We start from the raw sequence: 21,053 nt of genomic DNA on the forward strand, positions 1-21,053 counted from the left end.
CAGACAGAAAGAAAAGGTGTGGGAGGAACACCACGTGCATCCAAAGCCCTTGGCTTGGTGCAGAAAATGAGGGACTCTGGAACTGGCGAGGACAAGGGTAGCTTCCCAAAATGCCTGTGTGGGGAGAAAAAAAAAATTGAGGGAGCCGTGACAAACCCCTGCCCTGAGGGAACAAGTGAAGCACTTTTCTTCTCCAGTACTCTGGAGAAGGAAATACAAAGGAATTCCCAGAGTCACTGGTGTGGAGGCGAGGCTTTGGGACTAGGAAGCTCCTAAAGGAGTGCAGGATGGGAAAGCAGCACCAGAGTACACGGGGTGGAATGAGCCACGTGTGCAGCCTATGAAGACTACAAACTGCCCTCTGCCCCGCGTGCAAGGGCGTTTTGCAACCATAAGAGACCATCCGAGGCTTCAGAAGGGTGATACTCCACTAAACCGTTTCCTGTTGATTTGGAGGAGGGGGTGGTAGGCAGGTCTGTTGAGCCAAAGATAGCCTAGATCAGCTTTTGTCCATTCCCTGTCTCGCTTTGGGACTGTCAGCAAACCATTTCACTTGTCCACCTCAGCTTCCCTCTCTGTAAGGAAAGAGGAATGACTCCCACGTCTTGGAAAGACTAGGAAATCTCTGGATGAATAGCTTCTTCTGTGAACTATCGTTACGTTAAATTGACCAGTGTCATAATTTAGCGTTATTTTAAAAGAAAGCTGTGTTCATTTCTCTGATAATTTGCTGTACCTATTTAGGAGGCCTGGTATTAAAGTCCTGCGTAGCTCTTCCCGTAAGAAAATTATGTATTTTTTAAAGTATCTATCAAATTTGCTTTTTGCATTAGACTGACCTATCAATTTAAAAATTGTTGGCTGCTAAGGAATTTATTGTCACCTCTACAATAAACAACACATATTTTGAAGTGAGTTTATCAAGGAAAGGATGTCTTTGATATGTTTCAACTGTTAACCTGAATCCAGTGTTTTGTTGTTTTCTGTTACCAGCTTTGAGTGCAGAAGAAATCTCCTATTTCCTGTGATATATTTGGTTTATGGAAAATCTGAAGTCTGGAAAGCAGAAAAATGGTGTCTCATTTCACTGAGAATATAGAAATAAGTTATTGTGTCAGTATAAAAAGACACATGCTTTGTCCATTGAGTAGCTCATACATAGGGGAAATCTGAGATTTTTTAGATAAGACCCTGGAAGAAGAGACAAAAATGACTCATGTGACAGGGACCGCAATCTACTCAAATGAAGCCCAAATTAGCAGTGAACAAAACTTTCTTCAAAATGGGTACTTTCAGTTAGTTACCTGTTTGCAATTAATGCCTGGTCACTAAAGCTAAATGCCACATTCCCCAAAAGCACCACTAGAAACGTACCTACTAGCCACCTCACCAGAGACACCTGATTGATAATTGCCAATAGGGAGACAAAATGTCATAGAGATGCAGCAGTCACAGCAGGGGGATGCACACAACTCGCATCCTCAGGGTTAGTTAGGAACCCACGTCCATTTGGTTGCAAACCAGACTGAGTCACAGGCATTTTACCACAATTACTCCTAACCCTTCTCAGAGCAAAAAACAAGACTATTTCAGAAAGCCTCAGGGTGTCCACATCTTAGAAACTTATCAAGATCCTTCTTGTCCTAAGGAAGGATAAGAAGGTATGGCTAGAGAGAATAAACATACTAACAAAGGATTTCAAGAGTGAGGGCTGTCAGTCCAGTATCCTTGGAAAATAAAACTAGACAGTCTATAACCATCTCAGCTTACAAACATGCAAATGGTTCTCTCCCAGCTAAAGGGTAGAATTGAGTCAGAAGTTAGCACTTTTAATAGGGTGCCTTATCAAACGTGATTCTTCAGAAAAGGACAAGAAATTGTAAGATTAGATATCACTTGAACACATTTTGGGTTCCCAACATAATGTGTGGTTTGGGCTAGATATGGGACTCAGAGGAAACCATTCCTCTTCTGAGATGTTGGATCTGCCAGAGTCTGTAAAAGCAGGGAAGTATAGTTGGAAGATTATCAAAAAAATAGTGACCATGGTAATGAGCTTTGGATCAGATCTTTCAACAAGACTTGGATCTTTCCCCGTAAGTCTTGTTATTATGACTAAATCAGCTCAAAAGGAAAAAAAACCCAACAGCAACAAATTCCAACTGATTAAATTCTAAGAGAAAACTGGACATGGAACAGAGTAAAGGAAGGGATAGAAAAATGGGCACTGGCATGTGTTCAGAAGTACTATTAATGTGTATTCAGAGAAAATTAAAATAATAGTACAGATGGGCAAGGAAGTACAACCATGGATAGGAAGAAGACACATAGTGCAGAGGAATAGATCCAGACAGATTGCAGACTGACATCAGTAACGCACAAGGAAAAAAGGGTGAGCCAATAGAAAGCATGGAAGTCAAACCGTAAGAGATTGAACTATGTGTCTTCATATAGTCTAGATACACTGAATAAGGCCACAGTGGAAACAGGGATAGATGTCAGCTATAGACAGAAGTGGTGAGTTTTTAAAAAATCTATTTATACCTCTGTTTTTAAAAAGTCTGCTTTTGTATCAAAGACTGTGGGAAGTAGGTGACAGAAGTGACCATAAATTAAAAAAAGAAACAGAAGTAAGACCATGCTAATGCAAGGCAACCACATGTATGGAACGGGTACTAAATGAAAACATTCCAGAGAAGCATGGGGCAAGTATCAGTTAGTCTTGCTATATGTGATGGTGCATGGGGAGGCTGCAATTGCTCTCAAAAAAACCCCCAACGTAATAAGGGACCACCTCTTCAGAGCAGAGATTACATCTCTACAGATAAGATGGACAGAGAAGTTGAATGGAGAAACACAGCTAGGCTGCATTGAACGTTCACAAGGAACACGGCAATTCAACGGCAAAGACAGGACCCGAATCCTCATCTCCTGAACCACAATCAGCAACTAGATCACACTGTCAGTAAAGAAAAAGTTTAAAATGGATGCAAAACATGAAGAGTCAGAGGGGATGTCCAACTTCTTGGTTCCAGGCTATTGCCCAGACACAAAGCTCTAGGGGAAACCTGTAAGACTTTGGTCTTGCCGTAGACTGTCTGCAGAAATTCAGACCCTCGCCGCTTCGCCTCTCTTTGACACACAGTAATTTTCCAGTGGTGCTGTAAGCCTGTTGCTGTGTCTCATTTTCCTAAATAAACTGGCTTTTCATGGTGACCGTGCCAGTTGAGCCGGCCTTACGTTGGCATACTTGCCACATCTGCAAGACGGCGCAGAGCAGCCCCGCAGCGCAGCGAGGCGAGGTGGCAGCCACTGGCTCGCAGCATCTCCTGAGCTCAGAGCACAGTGGGGTTGCAGCACGCTCCTGTTCGAGGTCTGCCCACAGAGGTGGGACCTTCTCAGAGCTTCTGCTGAGCCCAGCACCCGGCCACCACATTTCTGGTGCTGTAAGAGGGCCTGAGAGCTGAGCAGTTGCGAGGGGCAGGGCTCCAGGGGAAGGCTCCCCTGTTTGGATTGCCTGCAGGAAGGAAGTGGGATAACATACAACTTGGCAAGGCATCTCAAAGCAGCTCCGGTCAACAAACCTCACGTATTTTCTTGGGGGAAGAGAGAAAGATACTGAGTAGAGGCAAAACTACAGTCACACCTCTGTGTACTCTGGCAGCTGAGATCCTGTGTGCTTTGTGCTTGTTTACATACCTCTATCAGCAAAGGACACCAGAAAACCGAGAGAAGGTATTTACTATTGTCTATGAGGTGAGTGACTTGCATGAATAAAATAACCTGGCCTGAATCCTATGGATCAGTTGCTATAATCACAAGCAGGATGGAAGGTGGGGTAACTATCGCCTGGCCTTTGCAGTAGAAACAGAAAATTGCATGTTGGGACTTGTCATCCGTATGTGCCACATGTCCATTTTAAAGATAAAGTTTTATGGAAATCGCGTTCAGGATTACAGCCCCTGAAAAGCTGCTGGGGAAAATTCTGAGAGACCCTACGTAGGAGGCTGTGAAAAAAACCCAACTGTCCATGATGCTCTACTAGAATATCATCACAGAATAATATAGCATGAAAACAGCATCCAAACTTGAAAGACTTTCCACTCTAAAAATGCTTCACCACCGCATGTTCCCATTTGATGACTATCATTATCGCTGAGCGTCTCCTGGTCTTCCACACAGTCTTTCAACCTACATCTATTTTGAACTTTCTTCCCACACCAGCCACTGCTTTTAGCTCACTTCAGGAATACACACTTGCTTGTCTAAAAAGCTCCACAGCAGTCCTAAACATGCTTTCAATTTTTAGCTATTTTTTTTCAGTCTCTGCTGTATGTTACCTTTGCATACTGTGCTAGAGCTCATAAAATCTCAACTCTGTGGTTAAAGAAAAAAGGCTCTGAATGTCAGGGGTAACTTTTATTCATCACCAGTCACTAAATCTGCAGGCTGGGAAATATGTGATTTGCAAATAATTAAAATACAGAATTTGGTTATAATGAGAATCATCATTCTGAGTCTGTAACTTAACTGAGTAAAGTCTTCTATAAGTCTTGGAATGTGATAAACACATGAATAGTAATATTATTATACTGTGAATCAAAGTGAATAGAGACACAGAAGTCACAACAAATTGTTTTAAAGCAGCATCTTATGACAGCATGCAAAACACCTCAAGTGGCCCTTGCTTTTGTATCACCATGACTACAAATCTTCTCTGTCCTCGGGCCATTTCTTGCTTCAGGTATTGTAATTTATTTACAGTTACTCTCCACACTCCTTTGTACTCCCTTTAGCCTAACAAAATCAGTCTAATTGCTCCTCCATCTCTTTTCCTCTTCTCATATAATCGCATATAACTCCAGATGCTCTAATGCTCTCTGCAATGCCAACCCCTTGGTGTGTATGTAGCAAGAGGTCAGGCTTAGGCTATGTCATGAATTTCTATGCACACCAGATCTGTTTAGCCATCCCCTGGGTACATAGCGATATGGGTGTGCAAATCTAGAAGTTACTTTTTAAGAAGCCTTGTGCAATGTTGTGAAATGCAAGCAAAGGCTGTGTGTGTGTGCGACGAGTGTTTTCTTGGCCACTTGGGATTTCACAGTTGTTGCTGTTGTTCGCTTTGTGTCCATTTGAAACATCATGGTAAATCCTCATCTCAGCAAATGAGAGGAGGTGTCTGCACAGCGTGGGTGACACCAAACATCGGTACTGGTGTAGCTGGAGCTGTTTGTCTGGTGGCCCCTGAAACATGGCACTGCTGATGGTTCCACCCTCCTCCCCAATGCACCCGATCATTTCTGCCTGCACCTCTCTGGTGGGGAAATGATTTTCTATTCTGTCCATGACTATCCAATTTCATATCCCTGTAGGTTTTTTAATTTCTTCTCCTGAAGTTCTTGCTGCTATTACATATTCATTCTGCCTCAAATCGATGTTTTTCAATATGAAAGTATCAGTTCTCTTTAAATCTGCTTTCAGTACTTCCTCTATTTTTTTCTGGGTTTGGGGAGGGTTTTTTCTCTTCTTTCATTTTCTTTCATATAACCAGTCTCTCATTAAAGGCCTAATCTGAAGCTTTTGGTTTCTATCTCAGTATCTTCTTCTTCTTGAAGTGGTCCTTGCTTTTCTATCACCATGACTACAATTCTTCTCTATGCTCTGGCCATTACCTGCTTCAGCTACTGTAATTCGCTGACAGCTACTCTTCAGGCTCTTCTGTACTCCCTTTAGCCTAACCGAAAGGTTGTTAATCTACATTCTCCTCCCCCACACTTGAAGGATACCATCTTGTTTCTTTATCTTGTCATTGAGTCTCTGCCTCCTCACTCTTCAGAGGTTTTCTCTCCTTTTCCCGTTTTCTCTCTTGCTTCTTGTGTGCCTCCTGATCCTCTCTTGCCACAATACTTCTTGTCTCCTCTGTTCTGTAGCCTGCCTTTATTTTGGTAGCTGCATGAGTTGAAGTAATATCAATTTTACAGGGAAGAGAACTCGTGTACAGATTCCTTGACTCCTGAAGGTCATCTGTGAGGTTCATGGCAGATTAGGAAAGAAGCCTCAGTGTTTCTGAGTGGCATCCAGTCATTCAGCCCAGGACTCCTCCTCTCCAGATCTGCCCTTCAGACCTCCTGCCCTTGAGATTCTTGGTCTCCGCAGGATCCATTTTTTCCCTCGAGACAATTGCCTTGTGATTTTTCTTGACCATGTTTGACTCTGAATTCTTTGGGAATGAGATTAGTGTTTTTGTATTTGCAAAGGACTCAGTTCACCTTTATAGTACCAATATAAATGCTTACCCCATCGTAATTATAGTAGCCAGTGGCTTAGACATGCTGTACTGTACTCGGGGAGGAAGCAGACAGATTTCTGTGCGTCACACAGAGGAAAGCGACAGACTGTGTTTGCTCGCTAATTAAAACATTTCAGTGACTTTAGCTTGAGCAATATAAAACTGCCTTGGATAGTGTAAATGTGCCTCAATTAAGGTTTCAGATAAGATCTCCTGCCAGAACTGAGAAGATGCCCTGGTAACAGTGACAGTCAGGGCAAAGTGCTGGCTCAGAAGCATGGGAACAGAAAGCACAACCCTGTCTGTTCCCTCACCTTCTGGAGCTAAAGGGACAAATATTCTCAGAAAACTCTCTGTGTCTTAAAGGATGAAAAATCTCCATTGTTTTTCTGGATTTATTGTTGTAACAGGTTCAGAGGCCCTTGGCCCTCCTGCCACTAAATTAGCACAGCGCATTGACTGAGGTAATGGTCGCTTCTGTCATGAACTGGGAGAGTTCCCGTGGGGCCACAGTGTGTTAATCCCATGTAGAACCCAACCCTCTCTTTGACTGTCTTTTTTTCATAATTATACAACTGAGTAAAGTATGGATCAGCCTTGGCCCACATCGTTATACCCCATCTCACCAGAACCAGAGTCAGTGAATGAATATCAAGTACATTTATTAAGGTTGTACTTTTGTTTAATTATTTACCATGAAGGTGGAAAGTGCCAGAATGATCTATACTGACATTAGGTCTCTGGTCATTGCCGGTCCGTTCAGAGCCGGAGCAAGTTGCCTGGAGAGGCTGCGGAGCCTCCATCTGTGGAGATACGCAAAATCTGACTGGACATGGTCCTGGGCAACCTGCTCTATCTGTCCCTGCTTGAGCAGAGGTTTGCACTAGATCACCTCAAGAGGTCCTTTCCAACCTCAGGTATTCTGTGATTCTGTGAGCTGGGCCCTACCAGGTTTGTATCATCACCTACATCCATATACTCCTTCCAGGCAGCAAAGAGAACTCCGACATGGGATGCAAAGCCCTTTGTCTGAAATCAAAGCAGAGTGGGGGGAGGAGGACCCCTATTCATCCTGTAATGAAAGTTCAGCTGGAGAATTGTTCTTTTCCTAACCTTATTCTCCTATTCACATTTTTGATGACTAACACTTGGGAACCCAGCGTACAACAGGCTGAATTTATTCATAGTCCGAGCATTATGAAAGCACCCTCTGAGGCAGTTTCCTCTCGCACTGCCACACCATTGAAGGCAGCCCTGACCTTCGGGGACCACCCTCTTCAGGAATGGAGGGTTATTCAGCCTGCATCCTGTTTGAGAACCACACACCCCTCCTGAGCGGCTGGCTCACCGCTGGAGCGGGGGCCTGACCGTTTGTTTGAGAGCGTTCCCACTGTGGAGCAGCACTCCTGAAGCGACCGGTTGTGAGAGTGTGACCCACTCTTCCTGGTGCTGGGTCAGAACTGAGCTGCCTCTGGGTGTACACAGCTAAAGCAAGACTGATCCCACAAACTGGCAGGCAGAGGAGTCAGCAACTTGGCTGGCATCAGAAGGAAAATGCACCCTTGGGGTATAGCCTTGCATATCATTTAACCTCAGCTGAATACATGTAGGAAGCAGTGATCTGGCTCCCTCTAATCCTTATTCAAGATAAGCCCTTTGAAGTCCATGTATGCTGCAGGCAGGGCCAGCTTGGCATTTTTGCCAAGTCGGTGAAACGTTTTGACAGCAACTGCTTTCCTTTTCCCCAAAACAACAACTGGCTCTTGTTCTGCTTATTTTAATCCTAAAAAACCCCTTTATCACGTTTCCGTCTTGCTCTGCATTACTATGAGAGAACACCATTGCCACCACAATTTCTCTCATGCATGAATACAGAGACTCACTGCATACAAATCTCCCTTTTCTCAGCGCCCAGTCCTGCTGGGTTGGGAGTAGTGTCTGTCCTGGATTTCGTGCTGGTCCCAGCAAGAGGCTGGAGAGTGAGAGCAGGTTGCAGAGCAGAGAACAGACTGTGGTTGCCATTCTTTGTGCAGGGGAGAGTCACACCAGTCCTTCCTTACATGGCATCACAGCAATGTAGGGCTGGGAGAGATCTGGTTTAGGCTGTCCCTCTTTACTATGGCAGATTTTTGTGTAGTCTTAAAAACTCCAGTGCAAAAATTCCACACATTTCTCCTTGGAAGCTTGGTCTAGTGTTTCATGTTGTGTTGGAGGCTTTGACTTGAGGCTAACCTGTGTCCAGATTTGCTAGGTGTTTTCCTTTTCTGCCTAGAAAAATTGCCTGCACAGATTTTTGGGATTATCTGTACTGTAACTTGGATAGGAAGGCTACACGTGTGGAAAACCTGGACATATCCCCAGGACCTGTGCTGACCTATTGTACAATCTGTGTGGCGGAAACCGGACCAGGAAGCTCTGATCTTATTCTATGGATGGAATGCGGTTGCTTGGTGAATACACAGTAAATTCACAGCGTCCCCAAAATGTGGGATTTACTACATGTAAGCAACATATCTGATTACAGTATCAGAGAGGAACTACTGGATTTACTGCATGGGCACTGCAGAGCATGACAGAAGCAGGCAACATGCTGAAACTAGGATCCTGAAGACACACAACAGCAACTGTGTGATGCCCAGGGTATTAGACACCGACACGGCTGCAGTATCTTGGGTCCTGCTTCGAGTTGCACTCATCCTTTGTGGCCTGGCCCAGCCCTCCTGGGCCTCTACCTTCTCATACTTCCCCAGTTATCCCCCCCCATACTAGGCTCACTAAGTGAACATATATTTTGGGGCAGAAGCACAGGAGCCCTATGCTGGCTGCAGGGCATGACACACTCACGCTTATCTCAAGCATCCTGCGGTGCTGCTGCCCTATGCCCTGCTGCAGCCCTGGTGCTGCACCGCAGGTGTGGGGTGGAAGAGCACTGGGGTGAAGAGTGGGGGGAAATCAAAAGGTACCAAGTGAGATATGCAGAAGAAATGCTTAATTTTGGGGAGCAGTACTTCCCTCCTTGTCTTCCACCACTCCTCACAGTCATGCTTTTATACCAATGCACAGCTGTTCACGTGACCACAGGGTGACCTAGAAAAAGGGGGATTCCACACTAAATAATGTTTTGGGTTTTGCTTGGGTTATTTTTACTTCAGCCAACAAGCAGTTGTGCTGGTCTCACTGAAGCTGCCATTTGACTGTCTCTGAGTAGAAGTGAGCAGCAGGGCCAAATGTGCCTTAGACTGGTGCTGTGCTGAAGACCATGGCCGGGGTGGCACAGTAGCAGCAGGGATGCCTGTCTAGCTTCATCATTCCCCCTCCGCCATGTCTCCTTCCCCTTGTCATCCTCTTCACTGCTGCTTGGGTATGTTGTGCAGTGCCATGGGTGGCTGTTGGGTGAACTGTCCCCGGGGAACTGATCCAGGTGAAAAAGAATCCATTAGAATAAAACAAAAAGAGACCATTTTCAGTGCCATCTCTTTCTCAGTGGGATCCACTGCACAGGTGGAGAGGAGGAACCAGCCAGGGGACGGCTTGGTTCACCCTGCACTGCTGCCAAAGAAAGCCCCCCACGACCCTCAGCCCTTGTCACATGAAGCTACAGCCTGAACACGGGCAGTTTCCTCATGCCTACGTTAACCGTATTCTTGTATTCTGTTTCTCAACACAATCTTCCATTCTGAAGGGAAGGGTGGTAATTTTTCTTGAAAATTCACATTGTTTTGTTAGCAAATAAACTCATGTTTGACACAACATCCGCCATGTCTGCCAGATCGGCAGGGTTTTCTTTTTTTTCTCTGGCTCTTTTCCTCCTTGGTTTTTTTTTCCCTTCCAGTATTCTCTTAATTTAGACTGGACCCTCCTGTAACAGCAAATCAGTAACTTGCTTTGGGCAAAACAATCTGTACACTAGATTTATTGTCTTCCTGCTTGGATGTCCATCTTGTAATGTCTTCCGCATCCAAGCCCATCCCAGTTTCTTTCTCTCTTTTTTCCTCTTTACTTTGAGCTTAGTGTTTTGAAGGAAGTTGATCAAACTGAGCATTCTTGTGAATTTGAGCTTGGTTGCCAAGAATGTAAGTGATTCATCTCCGCGTAAGGAAAAGTGCTGGCAATAAAACATTCCCCATTCCCCTTTTTTTACATGCAAAATACTGTTACTGCTCAAAACAAGCAAGTCTTTTTACTCAGAACAAAGTGTTACGCTATTAATTGCATGACAACTAGAATTCTTAAAATACCTTTAAGCTCTATTCTTAGAAGAAGGAAATATTACCAGCAGAGGCCTTGAAAGGAATGAGATGTAAATTACAAGCACTAGTAAAGCACAATGAAATGTTACCTTGCCTCATATCCTTCATATTGTTACCTTACCCTCAGCAGGACCAAATTCCAGCAGTTTTTCCTTTGTGCTTTATGCCGCAGATATTTTAAGAACCCTTCAGGGAAATGCAAAATAATTTCAGGGAGGAAACATGTTATTTACTTGAATGAGGACAGCGCAAGAGCTGAATGGTCTATTTAGTGAGGGGAGTTTAACGTCCCAGTTTGTCCCCTATGGTGGTGCTGGTGTGGCAGGACAGGCACACGCCTCGGCGCCATTTAGCAAACTCCGGGGACCTGCCACAGCCACGTTCCCTGCACACAGACACCCCGCCTGCGCCGTGTCTGTCTCACCCCTCTTCTGCTACGGTGCTCCAGCAAGCGAAGGTTTTCGCATGTCCGTCAGGCAGAGAGCCTGGCGTTCTGCACGCTCCTTCCCAAGAAGTCAGAGGGCTTGTTTATACTTTGACAGCAAAAAAAGGTAGCTTGGGATTAAATATGCATTGTTATGGTCAGGAAAGCAGGATTCATCTTTTCTGGGAATCTTCTTTGAAAAGCTATGATATGAGTAAAAGACTGCATTGCTGTTTGTCATAGCTTTGGCTTTGCTCCTGGCTGGGCCAGGAAATAGCGCACACAAAGTATAATTTCCCACATTTCAGCAGCGTCCCCGCAGCCTTGCTCATGCTCCATCAGTGACACACAGGTAGGACTAATAACACTTGCACCTGACATTTTTTAAACCTGCCAAGGACCAGCTGCTTTCAAGTGTCTTATACCATCTATTATCTCTGCCAGCTAGTCTCCAATAAAGCCACTCACAACCCTGATCCTGATGGCTGGGATGATGGGATTTCTGTCCCAGCGAGAAGCCACGACTCGTTCAAGCAGCCTGAAGAAACTGTAAAATCTCCTGCAGTTCGGCTGTCAGCATCCAGTGTGTGCAGAGCTAAAGGAGCTGTACAGCTCAGATCCTGCAGAGAGCAGGAGGAGGATAAACTTCAGAGCCCCCAGAAGCAGGTGCACAGCCCATTCTTGGTGGCCTTCCCCCACTGACACCACCAAAAATTACCAACTTTAGATTCTCAAAGAATGTAGGATGAAAAAGTGTTCATCCAAATCCAGGCATCCCTGAGTGCAAATGGAGCAAGAACTCCGTGACTGACCAAAGGTTTCCTCTCCTGTCTAAACATAATGAAAAATGTGTAATGCCTTTGTACACCAAATCATTTGCTTCTGCTGGCCATAGTTCAAAGAAGAACTACAACTATGTTTCAAGGCCAGGCTGGATGGGGCTTTGAGCAACCTGGTCTAGTGGAAGGTGTCCCTGCCCATGGCAGGGGGGTTGGAACTTGCTGATCTTTAAGGTCCCTTCCAACCCAAACCATTCTATGATTAACACAAACACACAAATCTTCCTGCTCCATTTGCAGCCCGAGATGGATGAACACTCATAAATCTCTCATTCTGACTAGTCTTCATGGTTTCTAATCAGAAATCAATTAGTGACTTCTACAGTGTATCATTTCATCTTTGGTCTTGGCTAAAATCCTTTCTGAATCTCATTCATGTTACTGGCTGAAGTAGTAGCTCCATATATTTTCTCGGGTGAAGCCAGACCCAAGGCTGAAACAAGTGATCAGCAGCCAGACTGCTGTACTTTAACGGCATTTTAAGATCTAGCCCATACATCAGAATTTGTATGTAAGAATTTAGCAATAACTGTGCCTTGTGTTCTTAATATTTCACTTTTATATTTTCAAACCTTCGTGCTTAGCTAATCATTTGTCTCTAACAAGCAGAGAATCTATTCTACCTCTAGTAACAGAATTTTTGCAATTCTTGTATTTGATTGTTTCACCTCCTTTCAGATAATGGTGTCTCTTTTTCTAGTATTTGTTCCATTGAAAGATCTGAGATCTCTTTTTTAAAGGTAACATTAAGTGATAATGGTCTTTTAAAAATCTGAACACCTGCATTAAATTGGTGTATCAGCTGGTAATTATCATGCCCTTGCATTTCTCAAGCCCAAACAAAACACCAGAGCATATTTTATCTTGCTTCGTATTGAATAAATCTAATCTAAGAGGTATAGAAGAGCCATTTATCCTGCTCTTCTGTGCCCTGAAGTTTTAAAGAAATGAATCTGATTTATTCTTAGCTTTGTAACAGGGGTAAGAAAGCATACAACTGACTGTGAAGTAATGTCAACCTAAGGTCTTTTTTTTTTTTCCAATCCACTTCTTTTTAAATAGTTTCTTTTTTTCCTTCTCCTTTCTTCATTTGCAAGAATTTCCCCCCAGCAATTCTGTGAGGCACTTATTTATGTTTTGGAGTGCAGCGCTTTCTTATACAGCTTCTGAACACAAAATAAAAGCACTGCTCACAGCAATCTGAAATGTCACAGTCTGTCATGCTGTCACATAAAATGTCACATGGTACAGCTTGGAATTTGAAAGCACCAGGTTATGGACAGATGTCATCTTCTGACTCCAGCTGAACCGCTGCAAGAGGACGTCCTTCACCACCATCCCCTCTGGCCCACTGATGTGCCAGCACAGCTACTTGTGTGAACTCTTCCTTGCCCATTCCAGGCAAGCGCAATGAGATTACTGTAAGCAATTTAAGCATGAAGTCTTTGCTAACCTGCTTCATTGTAATAAGTCTGCGGAGAGCTCATCATGACCGACTCTGCCAAGAGAGCTGACAGGGAAGGAACGGCAAGAAATGTAAAAGCAGCGACTTCTTCCCGCTAGCACCCTGGCTGCAGTGTGCACCTCTGTCCATGCCCCTACGATCGCTCATTTACAACCCCAACGTGCCTCCATTGCTCTGCAGCAAGACTTCATGGATTTGCAACATGGGCTTTAAATTTCCCCAGCACCTTTTGCCATGTGCAAAATGGAATATAATACAGCTGATAACAATAGTCAGCAGTACACACAGAGATTATTCTTTCTTGGTCAAAGGAACAGGCGTGCACAAATTTTCTATCAACTTTTCTTTCAAAGCTATTGTGATCTGGGGAGCTGAAGTGATTCTGCCTTACATTATGCCTACAGGACATTCTGTTTTACTGGCACTATTCCCGCCACTATCATTAAGATTATGTCAGTGTTTCCACTAAGCACTGTGTCTCTGAGGAGCTTATGGTAACCAAGCTGTCAGAATTCATTCTGGACTCAAACTTCACATATTGTAAATTCCCAGTGACGGACATTTCCTTTCTTTAAAAAACATCGAGCCAATTGATATTGCAATACATACAACATAGCATTCAGAAAATAATTTGGTTTTATATTGCACTATTCAAAATGTTGCAGGTAATTTATGGCAGCCAGAACATTTTGGTCATAAGTGACCACTCAGGAAAAAAAATAAAAAGACAAAAAAAAGTTAAAGAATTGTGTTTTCTGACCTGCATGTTGAGCCACAAAAGATATTTCTGCAATGTCGCTGAGCTGTCTCGGGGTGCTGAGGCTTTGCTTTGTGCTCGACAAGGCTTGCCACATGTAACTACTTATTTTGGAGAAAAGTTTTGCTCGACTCTTTATGATGATACTTCTAGAGGCAGGACACATGCAATGGCTTACACGACATCAGCCTTTGTTACAAAGGATATGCACTGCTTTCATAAACCTTCTGCGGGGCTCTGTGAGCCCCCGAACAAAGCCAAATAAAACATGCCTCTTACTGTGGCTGACGAGAGGATTTATTTATCCACAGCTCCGCTATCATTAAAGAATCAGTGTGAAATGCCACAGACACAAGGAGATTCTTTAAGATCCATCATCCTGGGGCAGAAAACAGAGAAGGAAATATCTGTTCTGGGTGTGCAGGATGCATCTTTATCCACCTGCTATTTTCAATAGGAACTGTGTGTGCCACAGACTGGAAACTTCTAGAGATGTATGGCAAGCTGAAGAGAAGCATAGCCAGGGAGCTGCATATAAAATATATGTACTTCGATATACTCAGTCAGATCTCTTGGAATCCTCTGCTTTAGGAGAAAATACTTGAGTCATTTAATATTATTCTTCCATGGGAAGGGAAAAGAACAGATATTTGGGGGAAGATACTGCAATAACCATCAACCTAATCTGTTAATGCTTATTTGTGGAAACGGTCCCACCAAAGCATGAGAAGGACTGTGTCTATCTGACGGAGACACTCACCCCCTTCTCAGACTTTTGTGCCGTATTCAAGGATGGGATCACATTAATCCAGGAAGCAGCCAGGGAGGGGATTTGTCTGCTCAGGAAACGCGGAAGACAATGTTAAGGACATCTCTTGCAGACGATGATGCTGCGAGGAGACAAGCTGGCTTTGCCACGCAGGGTGTTTGGAGGATAGTGCTGTTGCCCTCAGAGCAGCCGGCGTAGGGGCTGCAGGTCAGGCAGCCTTCATGTTCCCAGGGCAAACCAGTTAGCTCAACGGGTGGCAGCAACACCCACAACTGGGGAAAGTACCAGCAATGACAGTAACCTTCACACTGGGTTTCCCACCACTGCTTCCAGTAGTGGAGCTGCTCCAGTGAAGGAAAACCGGGAAACATAGCTACAAGGCCGCGTAGGCAGGGGCCCATGCTGCCGACCTAACTGTTTGCAGTGAATTACAGGCTGACAAACCTCCGATGTTGGTTGTCCTCTCTATAAAACACATCTCGTACACAATTTTTAAAATTTCCACTTATTGCAATGACAACCCATTTATTCCTTCCTTACAGTGTACAAGCGTTTCTGTACTGAGGTAATTTCATTCAAACAGTAGGGGGGAAATCAAAAATCTATGGTAGAGTATTACCCAAGTTATAAAAGCAGTTTATTACTCTATTGTGTGTCTAAAATTTCTGGAACATTGTAGCAGATGTATTTTATAGCAAATGACAACATGTTTTAATGAAATCCAGGTTTAGATTCTGGCAACATTTCTTCCTTAATTTTATATTTTGTAACTGAGTCTACTACTCCTCCAGGAAAAATCAATAGAATATTTAGTACATCTCACCATCACACCTTCATGTGTATTTGTATAGAGAAGAAAATAACTCCACATGACAGACCAGGATTTACTTTTTTCTTTACTCGAAACTGAATTCTGTCTTCCTCTGCTGACGATTACAAGTTCCAGTTTGTTCTAGTCTCTTCCAGGTGAAATTCAAGCAGTCATTACAATTTTTGCTGGACCTCGCTTACATAACACATACTCTCTTGTTGATTTCGAATGCAAACAGTTTTGCACTGGGTCAGCCTGAAGCGCTGTGGAGCTGCTTTCTGGCTCCCTCCTGACACTGCTCAGGGGACGCAGGCAGGGTCACATCCTGCATCCCTCATCGGTGCCCACTGCAGGGAGCAGCACCCTAAGGAAAAAAAGAAAGAGCCCCACTGTTCCCAGTTCCCATGTCCAGTCCTGTCGCAGAGCACAGGAGCAGTGTGGACAGCCCTCTGAATCCCTCGCACACCCAGGTGCATCAGGTACAATTTAGCTGCCCCGTATTAGTAGGTATTTAAAATGGACAAAAAATAACAGAAGTATGAGTGATAACACTCATCTGCCTAAAGTATTATTCTTGGAAACATTTTTTCTGAAACTGAAAAAAAAAAGCATCCGGAGGATGCTCTTTCAGGAAACACCTGATGTGGAATAGTTCCATCTGAGTGGCAGGATGATAACATCTGGCAACATCACAAACAACTTTAAACAAGGTCTTACACTGGCAAGTATGAGGCAGCTTGCTTACAAGGCACATCAGTGGCTCTGCCTTGCGTACGCCGCCTGTGTCCCTGGAGCGTGTGCAAGGCTGTGCAGACTGACCTGCCACTGTCACATGAACAGTTAAATAATTTTGCTATCTTGTACAATAGTAAATCATCTTCGAGGCATTTTTATTAACTTGTGGTCCTTCTGATGACTTTACAGAGAAAGAAGAAGAAAACATACAGGTAATCTATACACAAGTATAGATTCCTCCCAGGCTGCCAAGTCTTGGTGCTCCTGAATTAGGATACTGCCTCCGGGTCTCCACGTGGTTTTCACACAGAGTGACAGAGTCCTTTTATCCATGGCAAAGGAACAGCCTGCTCCTGCTGGCCTTTACCACACCGGCTCGCTCACCTGCTGGCTCACGTGCAAGTTGACGAGGAGCACAGAAGTCCAACAGTTATGGTGCATTTTGTGAGCCCAAATCATCCTCGTTCAGAATAGGACAGTGAATAACAACCAATGCTTAAATGAAGACACTATAATTTTCTAGCACCACTACAGACTAACTTTGGTACAAAACACAGGAAATTAAAACACTGTAATGAAAGCTACTGCACACAGAGCATTCTGAACATAAAACATATCTGTGGCGCTACCACAACACAAAATGTAGGAAATAGCAGCAATCATATTTGCAAAGAAAATGCAATGGTATTCTTCCACCACCAGTTCAAGGCGGTCTGCAGTAGAAGCTCCATCAAATTTGAGACTTTGCTCACTCAGTTGATTGTAAAGATGTTTGAAAGATGATTGTGTTGCTGCCAGAACAGGGTAGTTTAACCTTCCACAATCAAGATAAAGACCAAGTCCTCTATCAAACAAGCTTTATGGGATACACATACAATCATGAAAAATTAAGGAGCAATATGTAGTCCTGGCTAGGAAGAACTCACAAATGCAGCCAATAAGCCAGAAATCCTGGGAGCCTTGGGAACCTGAAAACAGCACGCTGCAGAGGGTGAGGGTAATTCAGCTTCTTTGAACAGAGATTCAGTATACTCATGGGTCTGAATTGTTCAGAGCTCCGTGCTCCTTGGTTATCTGTCAAAATTTTTCTAGTTTCTTGGAGATTTACCTCAATGGTTGATATCACAGGCCCAGTTGTGCCATTCCTTTCTGCGTCTTCCCAAGGACACTTTTTATTTACTGTCGTCTTCTCTGTTCTGCCTGAAAGTTTTAAGTCACCCAATATCAACTGCTCCTTTTGTTTTTCTCTTTCAATCACAATTTACTTATGGTAAGTGTTTCATAGGCCAACGGGCTACTTGACCCACAATGCTCTTCTCTAAACGGCTGTGGAAGCTTTGCCCAGTCCCATAGCCTAACGGCACCAACACGCTGTCTCATTCGTACCTTTCCTAGATGCTCCAATAAACAGAAGTTCGCTATTTAAATAACCACTTAAATAGGAATGTGTGTTAAGAATTCTTAAAGAGGCAATTCACACTTCTGAGACCACTTGTCTCAGTTCTCTACAAGCATTCATATCTGAAAATGTCTGATTCATATTTCGGGTACCTCCTTTACAACAATAGAGGTGAGAGACTTGCTTGTATATACAGTCTTACTCTGCATCACTACCTCAGTGAGGAGCTTTCATTTTCTCAACAGCGTACACTATATATATGTTTGCACATATATACACTGTGTACACAGAACACAGTGACCCTGACAAGTAGAGGGGACCCCTCACCCCCCAAAACCTATGAAAATGTGAAGGGAGGGTGAAGCAATCGACCATCTCACTACCACCGAAGGGACAGACCCTATTCCATTCCTATTCTCTCCCTCCATCTCCCAGCTACTCTTGGGCACGCACGCACTTTCACTGATCATCTTGCACCAGGTCTACCAGTCACGGAATCAGTTTAGCAAGTGTCAAATGCAATAAACTGACAGAAAACCAGCCCACAACTGGACAGTTTTATCTTAAATTAGGGATTTTAACTTATTCTTGGAAGAATCTAATGAGGGCCACACCTGGCAGAAGGGAGGGAAAAAACCCTCACGTGACTGAGAATAAGGACAGGCAGTGAGGAGCTAAATCCCCCTCCTTTGGCAAGAGCGAGCTGTTAGACTACCTCGGGTACACGTGGGACCTCAGCCTAAACTGGTGGGAATCCAGTTTACTGTGTTATGCCTTGTTTAACCAGACAGCACCGTCTCCAGTAAAACCTGCATCCCGCAGTCCAGGTTACAGATCACATAACTGCATTTTCATTTCCAAATAATTTTCAACCTTCTCTTCCAAATACGTAACATAAGAATTTAAGATTTTAGAGTGAAAATAAATTGTGATTGTTAATAGAGTTCATGAATAATAAATTAAGTCATGCTTGAATTTACTTAAAACTCAAGCACACTAGGTCATTTTTCACATAAATAAAGCACTCAAAAAGTCCTAGCAGAAGGAACTACTTAGATTCATAGCAGAACTGTGCTTTATTTCTTACAGCTGTTCCTTTATGATACCTGATTCTAGACATAAATTCCTTTGTTTTGGAAATGGCAGTTCACATACTGAGCCCAAAGCGTGTTATTATCAGGGCAGATACAATTAATTTTAGCAGCGTAATAAACTGTATTGTTGCCTGGGAAATCAAATCTTGCAAATGGTGGCAAGGCTGACTCATTCCCTTTAGTAATAAAATGATGATATGCTATAACTTAATGTAGATTAAAAACTGTACAATACTATCCAGGCTACCACAAAAGGAAGTTCATAAAAACTGAGGGTGAACTCTAATAGGTTGTTGGTTCTCTTGTCTTGTATAGGTGTGCCATAAATCAACATTTTAAACCAAATGCTGTTGGTTATATTAGAGGTGAACTGCAAGAGCTTTTTTCTTTTTTTTTAATAGTATGGACTCATAACCCTTTTTCTTCTTAATGATATACACAGAAACCTCATAGGTGAATATATTTTAATAATTTTTTCTCCCCTACGTATTTTTTTAATAAATAATACATTGGAAACATGTATCTACAGTGCTTGGAAATGTGAAATCAAACTGCAGCAGCACCCTTAGAACACAGGTACTTCAACCGTTGTAACACCAGAACAAGTATACGCTTTTTTCGTGGTGCAGAATATATTGTAGTTCTTTCTCCCTGATACTAAACCTATACTTAGGAAAGCAGCCCAACACAGATGTAAATTCACCCTGAATCTCCTTACTCAGAGAAGTTCATTGCAGAACAGGGATCCTGAGACACAGCTTCACTGGCACATAGCTCTGTGCTGTACTCTGCTGCAAGTATCAACAGAAAATTACATGAGCAATATATGAACATTATAATAATACAGCATCAAATATAGCTTAATGGGATGATTAAGGGATGGGAGCGTCTGTCATGTGAGGACAGGCTGAGAGGGCTGGGACTGTTCAGCCTTGAGAGAGACAGCTCAGGGGGATCCTATCACTGTGTATAAATACCTGATGGGAGGGAGTAAAGACGACAGTCAGGCTTGTCAGCGGTGCCCAGTGACAGGACCAGAGGCAATGGGCACACACTGAGATACCAGAAATTTAATTTAAATGTAAGAAGAAAAATAAACCAACTTTTTTTTTTTTAATTGTGAGGGTGACTAAGCACTGGAGCAGGTTGCCCAGAGAGGTCTCCATCCTTGGATGTACTCAAAACCCACCCAGCCCTGGCCCTGAGCAACCGGCCCTTGCTGACCCTGCTTTGAGCAGGGGTTTGGGCTAGGCAGTCTCCTCCAGAGCTCCCTTCCAGCCTCACCAGTTCTATGAGTCTCTGATGTTTGCTTATTTTGCACCTGCAAGCACATACATTTCTGCATCATTTTACAGAAAAATTTGATTTTCTTTTACTCTTGAAATGAGAAATAAATTCACAGCACTTGAGGAAATAACGCAAGTGAATTCTGTGAAAACAAATGAACAACCCCTCCCCCCCATTCTAATATGAGTAACAAACAACTCTCAACATTTAAAAAAAGTTATCACATCAGAAACACAGATCTCTCTCCCACTTATTTTGTAAGGCACAACCACAGACTCAAATTTAACCTAGTCCAAGATCCTATTCTTGGAAAAACAAGACCATAAATGGAAAGCATACTCATTTGATCTTTCCCGGGTGTAATATTAAGGAAAGCTAAATTCTAAATATGATTTACCCCTTTCTCATTTATTTTAATCTACTGCTAGTTACAGTGGTTGACTGTATTATTTACCTACATTAGACATCTGTTTAAATCTGTCTCCGTATAGAAAGAAGTGTTTTTTTTCCAACAGGCCGCAGCATCAGTAGCTTGTTAAAAGCTTTTCTTTTAGCCCTGATCCCGAAGGTAGGTGGGTCTAACACGGAGCACAACGAGGAGAGAAGCCTGCGGCAGCACAGCCCAACCCCGGCCACCTCAGGGCCTGAAGAGCGCGGAACTCCGCTCAGACCAGCGGCCCTATCCCACGCGTTCCCAGGTTTTAGGAAGAATCACGTCAAGTCCTGTCAGGCAGCTACTACTACCCCACGCTTGCCCCGCAGTAAGGCAGCTGCCAGACCCAGCAGAGCCCCGGCCGGAGCAGGCGGCCGCTCAGTGGCCAAGGGAGGGCAGGCTGCGGGGACAGGGCCGCCAGGACGCCGGGGACCGCCGCCCCTCCCGCGGCCGGCAGACTGAGGGCCGCTCCCGGGCTGCGCCGACCACCCTTCCCCT

At 43.8% G+C, this 21,053-nt stretch overlaps 1 protein-coding gene across 1 annotated transcript in view; it reads left to right on the forward strand.

Annotated features, from left to right (window-relative positions):
* The first annotated feature begins 3,730 nt into the window (after window positions 1–3,730).
* The window catches only part of SAP18 (Sin3A-associated protein, 18kDa), a 21,079-nt gene continuing 3,756 nt past the window's right edge, over window positions 3,731–21,053 (forward strand). Inside the window, exon 1 of the mRNA XM_010572640.1 lies at window positions 3,731–3,735. The gene's annotated coding sequence lies outside the window, so the exon portion shown is untranslated. The remainder of the gene's footprint in view (window positions 3,736–21,053) is intronic.

The sequence above is a fragment of the Haliaeetus leucocephalus genome, unplaced genomic scaffold (assembly GCF_000737465.1).
Source record: "Haliaeetus leucocephalus isolate CR32 unplaced genomic scaffold, Haliaeetus_leucocephalus-4.0 Scaffold351, whole genome shotgun sequence".
In the NCBI taxonomy this organism is placed as follows: Eukaryota; Metazoa; Chordata; class Aves; order Accipitriformes; family Accipitridae; genus Haliaeetus; species Haliaeetus leucocephalus.